Source organism: Lingula anatina, chromosome 5 (genome assembly GCF_051362555.1).
Source record: "Lingula anatina isolate TDL-2025a chromosome 5, LinAna3.0, whole genome shotgun sequence".
NCBI classification, from domain to species: Eukaryota; Metazoa; Brachiopoda; class Lingulata; order Lingulida; family Lingulidae; genus Lingula; species Lingula anatina.
Genome location: NC_141771.1, coordinates 19,323,864 through 19,339,160, shown reverse-complemented (window position 1 = coordinate 19,339,160; position 15,297 = coordinate 19,323,864). Strand labels below are relative to the sequence as shown.

At 31.7% G+C, this 15,297-nt stretch overlaps 1 protein-coding gene and 2 long non-coding RNA genes across 3 annotated transcripts in view; 1 reads left to right on the top strand and 2 right to left on the bottom strand.

Moving 5' to 3' along the window:
* The window catches only part of LOC147761812 (uncharacterized), a 271,082-nt gene that overhangs the window by 206,562 nt on the left and 49,223 nt on the right, over nucleotides 1-15,297 (top strand). The gene's annotated exons all lie outside the window — the stretch shown is intronic.
* LOC147761813 (uncharacterized) overlaps nucleotides 1-15,297 on the bottom strand; it is a 61,182-nt gene that overhangs the window by 21,934 nt on the left and 23,951 nt on the right. The gene's annotated exons all lie outside the window — the stretch shown is intronic.
* On the bottom strand, nucleotides 11,128-12,582 carry LOC147761815 (uncharacterized). Its single transcript, XR_015334724.1, has 4 exons — nucleotides 12,388-12,582; nucleotides 11,973-12,052; nucleotides 11,612-11,719; nucleotides 11,128-11,222 (listed from the first exon to the last, which is right to left on the bottom strand). It is a non-coding gene; the product is annotated as an uncharacterized LOC147761815 (long non-coding RNA).

The window sequence follows — 15,297 nt, the reverse complement described above, 5'->3', positions numbered from 1 at the left end:
AAATTTGTTCTTCTTAATGTTCCAATTTTCTGCTGTCTAGATTCGTAGTTTGTACACTATGACCTTTGTAAAAATGCAACTCGGACGGTGATGTTTTTTAACAAATCTAGATTCTGTGTAAAGATAAAAGAATTATTGAAACTATTTTTTAAAATCTGCTCAACTTTGAAGATTGTCTCTTACTTTATACGTCGATCAGCAGGTGCAAACATTTACTCTCTACATGTGATATGTGAGGTTAATTTATGTTCTGTTAATAGCAAAACATTTGTCACGAGAGTTGTAGAATTGTTCATGCTTGTAGGTATTTAGTTATTGAAATAATTTTTATTATACCGTATGTTTAGAAACAGAGGAAAAATCAACGTCGGATCCGGAACCTTTAAATGTAGTCAAATTGTGAAATTTGTACCATTATATGTATTTGATAGTGTTAGTCCAGAGTTTCCTTTTCGATTTTTCTGATGTTAAAGGTGAAATGAATACCGGATCCGGCGTTGTTTTTTAAAGGAAAAAAGTTTTTTTCTGAAATATTTTCTTTAATATTAACGAGATCAGACATAAAGAGTTTAGTTGAAAGTTTTATTTGTTAAATCAGATAGGCTAAATTTGTTACATTTTTGAGTGAGTCCTAATGCAGCTTTCAGTAACTTGGTTTATTCTAATTTAAAAATTTATAGATTTTTCAGAAATGTAGTTATGCAGAAACGCGTTTTAAAACGGATAAATTTGCATGCAAACATCAGTGGAGATTTGTTTTGGTCTTAATAAAGAAATACCAAAATTATGCAATGCGTTGTAGCGTTTTCTTGCTCATTCGTACTAAATGGGTTGGGGTTCACTTCCCTGCTCTCGGATATCACTGGGTAATTTTCAAGAAAGACTTTTCAGAATTTTCCTTTGGTTACTATAAGAAGAAAGTCTACCCGGGGAGGGTGGGTGGGAACAGTTAGAGGAGTAGGTAACGCGCTCGCCTCTGAGACAACAGGTTGCAGGTTCGATTCCTGGCGCCACTGGGTCCCAGCAAATTACCTTTTGCAAAAATAAACCAGAATAAATCATTTCGACTACGAACACAGGATGGTAAAAGGCACATTCATTTTTTATTGCACAAATGAATACAAAAAGTAACAGCATTGTTTTCACAAAATATTATAAAACTTGAAATATCTTTTTTTCTTCTACATTAATGGCAGTTTCATAAAACGTGCTATGAAATGTGAATAAAGCTTTTACATACAAACAAAACTGGTTCTCTATCTAACTAAAACATGTCGACATTCTATGCATTTTGAAAATTTCTACCTGGCCGGCGTGGCCTTTTGATTTATAAAGGAGTTCAGGAATATTATGACAGACATAATATAAACAAGATTTTAAAAAAAATTACCAAAACATGTTTGTCTAAATTCACTGGTGTGATCGATATAGAAAATTCAATATGCATAGAACCTACTCCTATCCTGACGCATGTACCCACGTGCAAGCACTATGTCGTCTTGCTGATGTACACACAAAAAAAGTGGTCAAAATAATTAAATTTTGTTAAATTCCTGTTAGTTTTGTTCATCGACATTGTTCATGTCCACCGCAAACTTGTTTTCTTCACATGAAATCCTCAAATATGTATTTCATGGCAAAACTTTGAGCGAAAACTGAAATTTTACAGCATGCGAATCATAAACGTCATAATGACATAACCAACTTAAAGCTTATTCAACCAACGCCATTGCAAAGGAAACGGAAAAAAAATCCTCAAATATAAGTTTACTTGACATATACATTTACTAAGACATTTCTTATAAACTTAAGACTGGTCTCCGGTGTTCAGTGATCAAGTGACATTGAGCACTATAACTCAACAAGCAGGACTGACATCCAATAATAGGTTATTCTTCAATTACCCTTTGATTGCGAACAAAAGTAAACGAAGAAAATACTAGGTACAAGACCAACCTTTAACAGAGCGCTGATTTATACATTTTTGGATAAAGTTTTTTATACTGAGAGAATGACTATTATTAATATTTTTTAAAGAAGCAAAATACTATGAAGAAGTAATTTTGTATGATAATTCGATGGATTTTCGAAGAATTGGCTAAATATCTGCAAGTGAAGTTAATTTACAAAAAAATGCTCATTTAGTTGTCAAAATTTTCCTATAAATTTCGCTTTAAATTGTATCACATTTTATTTTGGGAGTATTGACAGAAATTGCCATTCCTAAAAACATCATCGAGTAGCCATTATTCTAAAAAATTGGCTTTGTGACAGCTAAAATGATTGATTTTACTTTGTCAAAAATTTGTCAAAAATTCATAATGTAAAAGTTTCTAATGAATGTCAGTCCTACATAGATCCTTTAATGAAGATAATATTCCAAAATAAAACATTTTCTATGATTCAACAATTTTCTTTTGTAACCTACCACTACTACAATAACAAATGTATTTTAATTTCGGGAAAATTTCAACTCCTTGGTTTCGTTTCTAAAACCAGGGTGACTTTTGACCCCTCCCCTCATTGAAACACGAAGTTTACTTCATATGAGTCACAACTGCACACTCAAACTTAAGATCATTTCAATACGTGTGGACAGTTCTGCAATACTAATGACATTCTACCAGTTTGATAATGCTGCAATTTCTGAAACGTAATTATTTAAATTACAGCAATTTATTGATTTTTTGTAGCTATATCTCTCGTTTTTTCTTCAACTAAACACACATTATAGCCTCCAAAGACTTCCATAAATGCATTTTACACGGTTGGGACGTTTTCTTTCTTTCCAAAAGTAGACATCAAAATAAGTATTAGGATTCAATTTTAAATATATAATTGTTCACGGTTGAAATGCCGAATTGCAGATTTGCCCTCACAAATATGTTACCATCAATAAGAAAACCGGTCGTCCTACATGTGCTTGTTGTTAATGTTACCACACCTACACGGAAATAAACCAATACTACATGTACGTGTAGCAAAGTACTCTTCCTGACCACTACTTGGTGATAATTTGACAATAACCAAAACTGATATAGTACACCAATAAAGCAAGACACTTTTGCATTGGCAATATTCATATTAAACGAGAACTAAAAAAAAAAGTATTTTCTCATCTTCGAGACCTGTACCCGCCCCTTAACCAACTACAGCAACAAATTACCATTAAAACACCATGAGCGGGAAGAGTACTGTACAACAACATGGTAACATAGATACACGTACATATGTACAATAGCAAACCAGCGACATACAGGGCTGGCGCTTAGTATAGAAATAGACGCCGTTCACAACCAGTTGAACTGCTGACTATTTAAGATCATTGCACCCGACAATGGATTCCCCGCCTCCCATGTGCACCGTCCCAGCAGGGGCGAGCAATTAAATCTAAGCTTGCTTTCAAGTGTGGCTTTCAACTAGTTAGTCTAGTTAGTCTGCGGATCAACTGGCTGTGAACGCGCCCAAGTCCTTTTTAAATTAGACGTTTCTCGAAAAAAATACTCCTTACATCATACTTTTCATTTGATACGCTTTCCAATGTAGAACACCACAGTCCAAAGCAAACATGACACTTCATATTTTAATACATTTAAAAATGTCAACTTTGCAAATTTACTAGCAGACGAACTCTGACATGCGACATGTAATCTTGACATGGATGCAGCCGCTGTGGAACACGAGTCTGACGTCATTGATGGAGAACGTATTCAATCTCCTCGTGCACGGCTGAGTCACTGAAATCAAACAAAAACACCTTTACAAAACAATGTCTATGTGTTGGTTTAATAAAGCAGTTTTTAATTTTACATCAACCGATTTCGATAGTAGTATTTACATCAAACAACTTTTCAACTTTTAAATTATACAAAAAATATATTGAGCTGACACGTTCTATGTCATCATACACTTTCTAACAATATAATTTCTATTCTTTTACACCGTGTACACACAGTAACGCGACAAGATTCTGTGTTTAGAATCACACGTCAGTGGTGCTACTAAAAAGAAAGTGACCCTCGCATTACGTATAAAGTGAAATTTTAGAAAATAAACATATGACAGGAGGGTAGTAAAAACAAAATTTATGAGATCTCAGAAAGAAGAACTACATAGTCACGGCATGTGCACATTGGCGGGCAGGGATTTGCTGAGGTGGATTTTGGATATTTTAAAATCAATCCGGGACCTATGAATGAAGTTACCTGCCAAAATGTCTTACATTGCTTAAGACGGAAGGCGCATTCACAGCTGGAGCAAATCTCTAACCACCCGTTTTATGGCAAATGCATTCCATCTGAAAAATAAGAACAGATAATAAACTATTTAAACGTCAAGTTGAATTTGGACTTTTAATGTAAAATATTGTTGACGCCAAGACAAAATGTCGACATGATGCCTTATTTGCAGATTGCACCATTTTTTTGGTTAATATCATTAACGCCAAATAACCAATGTTATCTTCCATCATCTATACAGTACTTACAACAGTTCGATGCCAATTTCAGTCCCAGATTTCTAACCATTTCGTGGAAATTGTGGCAATGAGACACAAGGCTTTCTTCTCCATCTTCTACTGACCTCGGTCCTTTCTGAACACCTCTCACCAAAATACTCACCTAGATTACATAATAATATATTCTAGACCACATTCCGTACAGAAGCCTCGATTTCAACTGTAGTCTTTGTTGTATGACACGGTAATTATGCCCCCATTCCTGTGTACCATGAAAATCTGACTCCCCTAAAATGTGACTCCCCCTATGAAATTTTGACTCCCCCCAAAAAAACATTCATTAATCTCATTTTATTTGAGTAAATGACTATGATTTTGTAGTATGCATAATGGATGATACATTGGCATTTTTTTGTAGTTTGCAGGTGAAAATTTTCATTAAAAAAAAGAAAAATTAAAAATGTGCACATAATGAAAATGTGGTTCCCCTATGAAAATTTGACTCCCCTACAAAAAAACATGCATTAATCTCTAATTAATTTAGTATATGACTGTGATCTTGTAGTATGTAAAATGGTTGATACATTGGCACATTTTTTTGTAGTTTGCAATGAGAATTTTAATGAACAAATAAGAAATTAAAAATGAGCACATAATGAAAATCTGACTCCCCCATGAAAATTTGACTCCCCCTCCACAAAACTTCATAAATCTTATTTTATTTTGAGTATATGTCTGTGATCTTGTATTATGTAAAATGGTTGATACATTGGCACATTTTTTGTATTTTGCAGTGAAAATTTTAATGAAAAAATGAGAAAATTAAAAATGTGCACATAATGAAAATCTGACTCCCCCATGAAAATTTGACTCCCCCGCCACAAAACTTCATAAATCTTATATAATTTTGAGTATATGACTGTGATCTTGTAGTATGGAAAATGGATGATACATTGGCACATTTTTTGTAGTTTGCAGTGAAAATTTTAATGAAAAAATAATGAAAATTGAAAATGTGCACATGGTTAAAAAATTGAGAGAAAAAAGTAATAAAACACATGAAAGTAAGAAAAATTAAGGATTTGTTTTCTAACACCCAATAGCTCCCCTATAAAAAGCTATTTATTTGATGTTTGATGATCATTCTGACAACTTTTCTTTTATGATACTTAATGAAAAAATTTATTGGAAATATTAAAAAGTTTTATGGTAAAATACTGCGTGAAAATAAATGAAAAATGGATAATAAATTTGCATTCTTGTACCCGTAGGATTTTGACTCCTCTAGTTAAAAGCACTTATTTCATATTTAGCACACATTTAAATGTTTCTACTTTTTAGTTTTCTTATGGAGAACATATGTGGAATATTTAAATTTTGTGTTTGAAATTTAAAAATAGTGAGAAATTCAGTATCATATTTATTTTACACCCATGAAAAGGACAATTATTTTTTATTCAGTCATTATATCACTATTTTCCTCGTACTTTTCATTGTATATATAATGATAACTTTGCGCACTTAGCTATATGAAAATAAAAATTGTTTTGTGTCATATCAGAAAAGAATATTTTTTCAATGAAGTGCATACAATATCAACAAAATGTAGATGAATGTAAAAAGGATCCACTGAGACAAGAAAATTCTGCTTCTCTTCAATATTTTCCCTTGTGGCAGTGAAAACTTAATGATTACTTTGCACACTAGGCTAAATCAAAATACTTTTGCCCCTAAACTAAAAAAATCATATTGGAATTTAAAAACACAATAGTAAGGAAATATCACCAACATGTGAATAATGCTGCTAAAAAATTCTCAATTTTGACAAAAGTTATCACCACCAAACTTTCAAATGTGATAGGACTGTGACATGCTTGGTGGTAGCTTATTCATATGTCGTAGCTTAAAGGAAAAATATTAAATATGAAACATTTGATTTGTAAGATGGGTCGTCAAAGTCCTATGGGCGCAAGAATGCATACTTATTATCCTTTTTGCTTAATTAAGCCCCATCTTTCATCCAGCTTTGGGGAAAATAATGGGAAAACAAAAGCAAGTGTTTTGTTGGGTATGCTATATAAGAAGAATTAAAAAAAAAAAGGCGATGGGGCCAATTTCTTGTGTTAAAAATGTAGTGTTTTGACATGGGAGTGCAAAACCTACAAGAATAAAGACGGATACTTGTTTTAAAAATATTGACCAAAATTTTCATCATCAAACTTTCAAATGATGATAAAATATCCATCTCTATGCAAAAAATGTGGAAAACAGTGGTATGGTGACTGAATATAAAATAGGTCCTTTTCTCCATGGGAGTCCAAATCTCATGGGTGTAAAAATAAAGATTTTCATGATTTCTTTTTCATGCTTTCACTATTTTATCATCAAACATTTAAATATTTCCAATATATTTTTCATAAAGTATCCTAAAAGAAAAGGTGATGAAATGATCATCAAATATTAAATAACTTTTTCATAGGGGAGACAATAGGCGATTAAGTGGACATTTTTAATTTTCTTACTTTTTCACATAATTTTTCACCTGTAAACTACAAAAAATGTGCCAATCTATCCTCCTTTTTACATACTACAAGATCACAGTCATATACTCAAAATAAAATAAGTTTTATGAAGTTTTATGATGGGGGAGTCAAATTTTCACGGGGGAGTAAGATTTTCATTTTGTGCACATTTTTAATTTTCTTTATTTTTCATTAAAGTTTTCACCTTCAAACTACAAAAAATGTGCCAATGTATCCTCCGTTTTACATACTACAAGATCACAGACATAAACCCAAAATAAAATAAGATTTATAAAGTTTTATGATGGGGGAGTCAAATTTTCATGGGGGAGTCAGATTTTCATTATATATAACTACAAAAAATGTGCCAACGTATCATCCATTTTACATACAACAAGATCACAATCATATACTCAAATAAAATATGATGTATGAAGTTTTGTGGAGTGGGAGTCAAATTTTCATGGGGGGAGTCACATTTTCATTATGAAAATCTGACGGGGGAGTCACATTTTCATAATGAAAATCTGACTGGGGAGTCACATTTTCATGGGAGTCAGATTTTCATGTTACACCTGGAAGGTGATTGGGGTTTTGTTGAAATCATAATGGCAGAAACATTCGAAGTTATCTGAATTTTGTGAAATGGAATGTTCAATATACACGAGTGCCCCTGTACCCCCCGTGTCTTTGTGTTAATACATGGGATCCCCAAAATTACTCCCACCCCCAACACAGGGTGTAAGTAGCACTGATGCAGGGATTCATTAGTCGGGTGCAGAGTTTTGAGTACTATTAAAGATATAACAACTGTTAATTTCTGCCACAATTTTATTTTCCTTGGGTAAGTGTTTCCCATACTAACCAATTGTTAAAGGGCTAATAACTTTTCATTTTGGCAAAAAAAAAAAAAAAATCCTGGAGTAAACCCCTTACGAAAACGTCCTATAGGATCCTATAAGATCCTAAAGGATACTATAGGAAATTGGCCCAATTTCCTGTAGGATCCTATAGGATCTAGCTTATAGGATCCTATAAGACTTTTTTCGTTAGGGACAACAATTTCCCATACTTTACTAATAGTTAATGAATCCAATTTTACATTCATTTAAGGTCCCTTATTTTTCTAAAAAGTTTTTTGTCATAATCTCTAAAGAGATTATAACAGAGAATAGCCATCAATGAAGGTCACGTGGTCTGATGCTCAGATATCAGAATAATAGCTTTAACTGCCGTTTTTGTGGTAGAGCAGAATATATATTTCTATGGGTTGTTCACGTTTTTTAATGTGAAATATAGATCTCATACAAAGAGTATTATCCCTTTAATAAAGCCATTCCAACATTCAAAGTTTAATAGTCCTTTTTTCTATAATTCTGCTTTTATTTTTTATTATTATTAAGTTTTTTTTTTTTTTGGTCTCCCCCTTTTATATGGAGGTGAGGTCACGTGAACCGATGGCAACTTGCCAAGATTCCAGAATAATTGAGTTTACCGCCGTTTTGGTGGTAAAGTATAATTTACGATATTTCTGCTAGTTGTTTATTTATTGTGACAAAGAGTTGTTTTCCCTTTAATTTTAGACAAATAGATTTGAGTAAAACTGACATAAAAAATGACAGATTGAGGAAGGTATGAATCAGTGTAAATTCAAATTGGTAATGATTTCAAATAAAGCACTTCCAAGTGTATTGAGACTTTACAGCTGTTGTGTCTTAAAAGAACTGTTATATATTTTCTACATCTAAAATGCAGACTTGACATTGATTTAACACGTATTTATTCTTCTGTTGCTGTAAATTGTGTATAAACTGAATAAATGAATAATTTTACATGAGCACTTATCCTTTCAAAGTCTCAAGTCCACATTGGTAAATAAGCAGTCTACATATTCTAAGGTATTGTATCAATTTCCATTGTTTAAATCGACAATCAAAATCTACATGTATTTTGCTTTTTATTTTTTATTTAAAAAATCGTTGATCTTAACATGCTTTTATCAAAAAAATGCCGGGGGGGGGGGGGGGTCATTTTATTACATTTTTAGACTTAATGCAACGGTCAACACCTAAGCAAGATATTATTTCCAGATATCTTATTAAATATCATATTAAAAAAAAGATACAGAATAAAAACATTAAAACAAGGCAGCTTTATGGAGAACTATGAGAGACTAAACAAATATTAAAAATGAAAAATTAAACTGAAATTTCTCCTTAATGCTAAAAATCGGCAGCAGGTTTTGGTTTTAAAATATATTTTGCCATCAAAATAAGAATTTACTCTGATAATGTAAAAGCTCAAAATTGGGGAGTTGCTTCCTGCGTGAAGACAGAGGGAATACTCACGGGCGGAGTTTCGCTTCTACCTGACCAAAAAGCACACAGTCCCAGTGATAGTTTATGTAAGGGACAGAACAACTTTGTTACCAGTAGATACAGAAGAGGGAGAAACTTAGGCAGTGGGGAATAAAGCTGTTATGAAATCTACAACTCTTGTTGATTACTTCTCCATCGGTGAATAGAAAATCGAACCTTACACTTTTTAAAGTTTAAACATATCATTGAACAGCACCTGTATTGGAGGGTGATGGTTATATTGAATGTACTACAGAAGACCTAATAGGATAAACGAAAACCTAAAAAGATAAACACGTACCAACATGGACTTTCTGCTAACATTTTTATTTTTAATCATTATTGTTCTTGTCTAACTTTGGTTACATTTCACCATGACTTACAGTTGTATACTATAAAATATAAATTTATCTTCTACCCTTTTTCTGAACCAAGACAAAAGTTTTTGGAATGTTGAGTACACCAACATGGTACCCAACACTCATGTACTTCTAGGATAATGTATTAAAACAAACCGCAAAGCGCTATTTTGCATTTTTTATCTGGAATCTTCATTTCAGCTCCACTGTTACATTGACTTGTGTCACAAGAACAAATATTTTGTATAGATTTGATATATAACTTCATAATAAAGTTTCTTCATAACTACCGACTTCTATTCTGCTTTGTGCCAGATATATCTCTCTGAGCTTTGCCTCAGCTGTGGAAAGACCATCAAGAATCTTTATGCTCAAAAAAATCTTTGGTCTCATCTGTATTAGTGACTAAAACATCAGTGTTGTAATCGTTTTCCGTTACTGAAGGACTGAAGGAGTTCTTTATGGACAGTGATCTCTGATGACTGGTTGTCTGCTACCCCATTGGAGTGAGTGGGGCTGGTCATGTCCTTTTTTAGGGGGATTAGCAGGTTCTTATCCTATTAGGGGGATTAGCAGGTTCTAATCCTTTTATAATGTCATACATTGGGTTGGAGAAATTGGTCGGTTTGTTGTGGTCTTCAAAATCCTGTTTTGTTGTAGTCTGGTTCCATTGCATCCTATGAGAAAAAAAGATGAGCACTTTATACAATATACTTATGTACTTTATACTTATGTAAATAGAAATGTCCAGTTAATGAAGCATTAACACAAAATGATAAATACTGAAAACTTCAAAGTTCTAAATCTTCTGTCTTTGGTCTCAACTGCTTATTCAAATGAAACCCTCAAATCTTTTACTGATCAAATTTGCAGGGCCTTGTTCATACTGAAATCAACTTTTTCAATATGCAAGGGAATTGTTTGATATCATTACCAAAAGATTAAGATTTGGACTATTTGCTGCAATGATTATACCTCATGTGCCTTTAAGAAAAAATTGTTTGATACTGAATACCTTATTTTCCAAGATGCATATGATACATGTATCATCTAAGACGGCTCAACAAATATTTCTTAAAATTCACTGCAAGAGAGAGAGAGAGAGAGAGAATCCTATCTTGTTTGCAGAAATAGGAACACAACAATAATGACCTCTAATAGGATGACCACAAGTATAATGAGGACCACAATGGCAGCCGTTTCTGAAATAACATATTTACTGGGAATGTTTCAAAACAGGAAGGAAAATAATTCATCAAAGGGACTGATAAAAATACCATACAGCAATTTAACAAAAACAACCAAGACTGACATACATGTAAGATGAATTTGCTTAGATGCAAAATGTTAAAAGAAACTTACTATGAAATATGATAATCAACAAAATGAATTTTGAATACAGTCTTTTTAATTTGACCTCAAAAAGGATGTTAAAAAAAGATTCTGTGGTCTACTATCAACTTACGTTAACTTGCATCAGCTCCAGTGAATGCTGAAGGCTCCTTTTCACAGTATTCCCCATAATAGTCTGAAATTTGATCTAATTTATTTAAATACAGAGTGACAAAATTATTGACTTTAAATAACATTTAAACAAAAACATCACTCTGCCATCTCAGATGTAGGCAAGCCATGCTGCATTTTTCTTTAATTATACCAATTCATAAACTTGGGTAGATTTATAAACAGCCAGTATACAACAGCAAACCCTGGTTTTCTTCATCTCCACAAACTCCATGAATGTATTTTTGATTTGTAAAATCATCAGCTTGGCACCAACTACATTTCCTCTTCCTATTAAAATCGTCATGTGTTTGCTGTGCTTTTTGATTACTGACACAAATCACGTTTTCATCTCAATTACAACAACATTTTCAATTTCTTTATAATAATTGTTTTTCTAACCCAGATACTTACTATTCAAGCACAAACACACCAGCCCACCAGTTTCTGGATCTGGCTTACATTTGACACCATTCTTGCAAGGACATGTCTGACTTGATGTGGGTTTTACTGTCTCCTCAGCTGAAAAATACAATAGACAATTAAATTGAATCTATTATTAAATTAAATTAAATTAATTCTTCAAAGACAGGTTTTGAGTTACACTTGAAGTCATATGCAAATATCTTTAAATTGTAAATGGCATGTAAGAACAGTAACAATTATCTTTTTCTGAAATTGTTCAGTGACTGTTCTGTCACTGAACAGAAATATTCTTAAATCTGTTTATCAACAACAAACATGATATTGCAGTCATATATTGTACTTTACTAACCAAATAAAAAATAGAACAAGGTCCATCCCTTCTAGGCAGGTCCTGCCTGCTTCTGCTTCTTGTACACTCTGTAGGACCACCTGTAATATTATAAAAACTGATTCAACAAATTTCCATTTATTCAAAGTGGCACATAAAATTATTGATAATAGCACTTTAAAGAACTATAAAATCACTTATTTCTTAAATATCTTAAAAAATCATTTGTGTCAAATCTCACCACAGCTGCATTTCAAAATTTTATTGTTAATTTTAGAAGGACAGTATACAGAAATTTAAAGGAAGACAAAACTTGTTTTAACTATGTTATTCTGGACTAATTTCCATTGAAAATTACATTTAATAGGAAAATAAAGTGGTTTCTAAAAAAGACAGATGTATTTTTTTTCATATGAAGTCCAAAAAATATACTTACAAAGTTCGCTGGATTAATCTTCAATCCTCTCTTGGGACAATCGCTGTGATCTATGGTACTTTTCGATCCAAAAAGTTAATCTAAAATTAAGATGTATTTTTTGTAAATATTTTTGATGATTATAAGAAACCAGCCTAAAATACTAAGTCATTCAAAGGGAGAATTTTAAATAGTAAAAGAGCTTTTAATGGTGTATGTACTTGAAAAAATGTACGAATTTTCTGAAGACGACTGCAAACGAACCAAAATACAAATATAATATATAATTTTGTCAAATCTTTATAAAATTGGTACAAATGATGCTTAACAAAGATAAAAATCTATGGTAAACTTATCCGTTGACTTTGACTAATGAAAAGATTTTTTTGAAACAATATATCTGGTAAAACTGAAAATTACATTGAAAAGACTGGGAAATCCCAGGCCGTAAAAAAGTTAAACGTTAATAATTTTGTGAAATCTAGTCCAATATTTCTGAAACTTGTACAAATGATGCATAACAATAGTAAAAATCTGTGATAAGCTGATCGTTTGACTGTGACTAATGAATAGTCTTGTCTTCGGATAGTATTTTTTTAGAAAACTGAATATTATACTGAAAATTAACATTGCAAAATTCCATGACTTAAAATAGTTAAACGTTAATAATTTTTTTAAAAAATTGTCCAATGTTTCTGAAATCTGTACAAATGATGCTTAACAACAATAAAAATCTGGGATAAGCTGATCAGTTGTCTGTCTTCTTTTAAGTGTCAAGTTTATGGGAAATTGATCATCAAAGGAGTGAGAATTAACCAAAACATATTTCAATATTGCAATGTATTATTTACTCTAAAAGAAAACAGCAAATGTCATGATTTGAGGTTGTTTGTGTAAGAGGTTGCAAATTACCTATAACTGTCATCTGGAAAACAATATATACCCATACAAGACTTCTCCTTACTACCAATGCCAGATGAAGATTAATCCTTACTGTAACAATGGGTTTCTGGAAGGGGTTGTTGTTATCACAATAGTTGACAATGTCCTAAATCTTGCCAAATATCATGTATTGTACACATGGATAAGACATAGTGCTGCTCTTGGTGCTGTCTTTCACTGCCTGCTTTTTCATGGTAAGGGTACTCTGGAAAAAAAATATAACTCAGAAAACTGAAAATTACATAGAAAAGACGGGCAAATCCAATGATTTAAATTAGTTAAACATTAATAATTTTGTCAAATCTTGGCCAATATTACTAAAATTTGAACAAATGATGCTTAACAAGAATAAAAATCTGTGATAAGCTGATCAGTTGACTGTGTCTTATGAATAGTGTTTTTTGTGAAAATATATTTTGGAATACTGAAAATTACATTGAAAAGACTGACAAATCTCAGGCCTTTAAATAGTTAAACATTAATAATTTTGTTAAATTTTGTTCAATATTTCTTAAATTAAAACAATTGATTATTAACAAGAATGAAAATCTGTGATAAGCTAATCAGTTGACTGTGACTAAAGAAAAGCTTTTTTGGGGACATTATATTTGGGAAAACTGAAAATTGCATTGAAAAAACTGGCAAATCGCAGGCCTTAAAATAGTTAAACATTAATAATTTTGTTAAATCTTGTTCAATATTTCTGAAATTTAAACAAATGATGCTTAACAACAATTAAAATCTGTGATAAGCTGATCATATGACTGTGTTTAATGAATAGTGTTTTTAAGGACAATATATTTAGGAAAACTGAAAATTACATTGAAAAGACTGGAAAATTCAATGATTTAAAATAGTTAAACATTAATAATTTTGTCAAATCTTGTCCAATGTTTATGAAATTTGTACAAATTATAATTTACAACAATTAAAATCTGTGATAAGCTGATCATATGACTGTAACTAATGAATAGTGTTTTTAAGGACAATATATTTGGGAAAACTGAAAATTGCATTGAAAAGACTGGCTAATTGCAGGCCTTAAAATAGTTAAACATTAATGATTTTGTCAAATCTTGTCCGATGTTTATGAAATTTGTACAAATGATAATTAACAACAATAAAAACCTGTGATAAGCTGATCAGCTGTCTCTGTTAATTTTTAAGTGTCACGTTTATAGGAAATTCATCATCAGAAAAGTGACAATTAACCAAAACAAATATCTCAATATTGCAATGTATTAATTACTCTAAAAGAAAATGGCAAATGTGATGATTTGAGGTTGTTTGTGTAAGAGGTTGCAAATTACCTATAACTGTCATCTGGAAAACAATATATACCCATACAAGACTTCTCCTTACTACCAATGCCAAATGCAGATTACTCCTTACAATGGGTTTCTGGGAGGGGGTGTTGTTATCACATTATTTGACAATGTCCTAAATCTTGCCAAATATCATGTATTGTACACATGGATAAGACATAGTGCTGCTCTTGGTGCTGTCTTTCACTGCCTGCTTTTTCATGGTAAGGGTACTCTGGAAAAAGAAAAAATATAACTCAGAAAACTGAAAATTACATTGAAAAGACTGGCAAATTCAATGACTTAAAATAGTTAAACGTTAATAATTTTGTCAAATCCGGTCTAATATTTCTGAAATTTGTACAAAAGATGCTTAACAACAATAAAAATCTGTGAAAATCTGATCAGTTGACTGTATCTAATGAAAAGGGTTTATTTAGGACAATATATTTGGGAAAACTAAAAATTACATTGAAAAGACTGGGAAATCGCAGGACTTAAAATAGTTTAACGTTAGTAATTTTGTCAAATCTAATCCAATATTTCTGAAATTTGTGCAAATAAAGCTTAATAACAATTAAAATCTGTGATAAGCTGATCAACTGACTGTGACTAATTAAAAGTGTTTTTTTAGGACAATATATTTGGGAAAACTAAAAATTACATTGAAAAGACTGGGAAATCG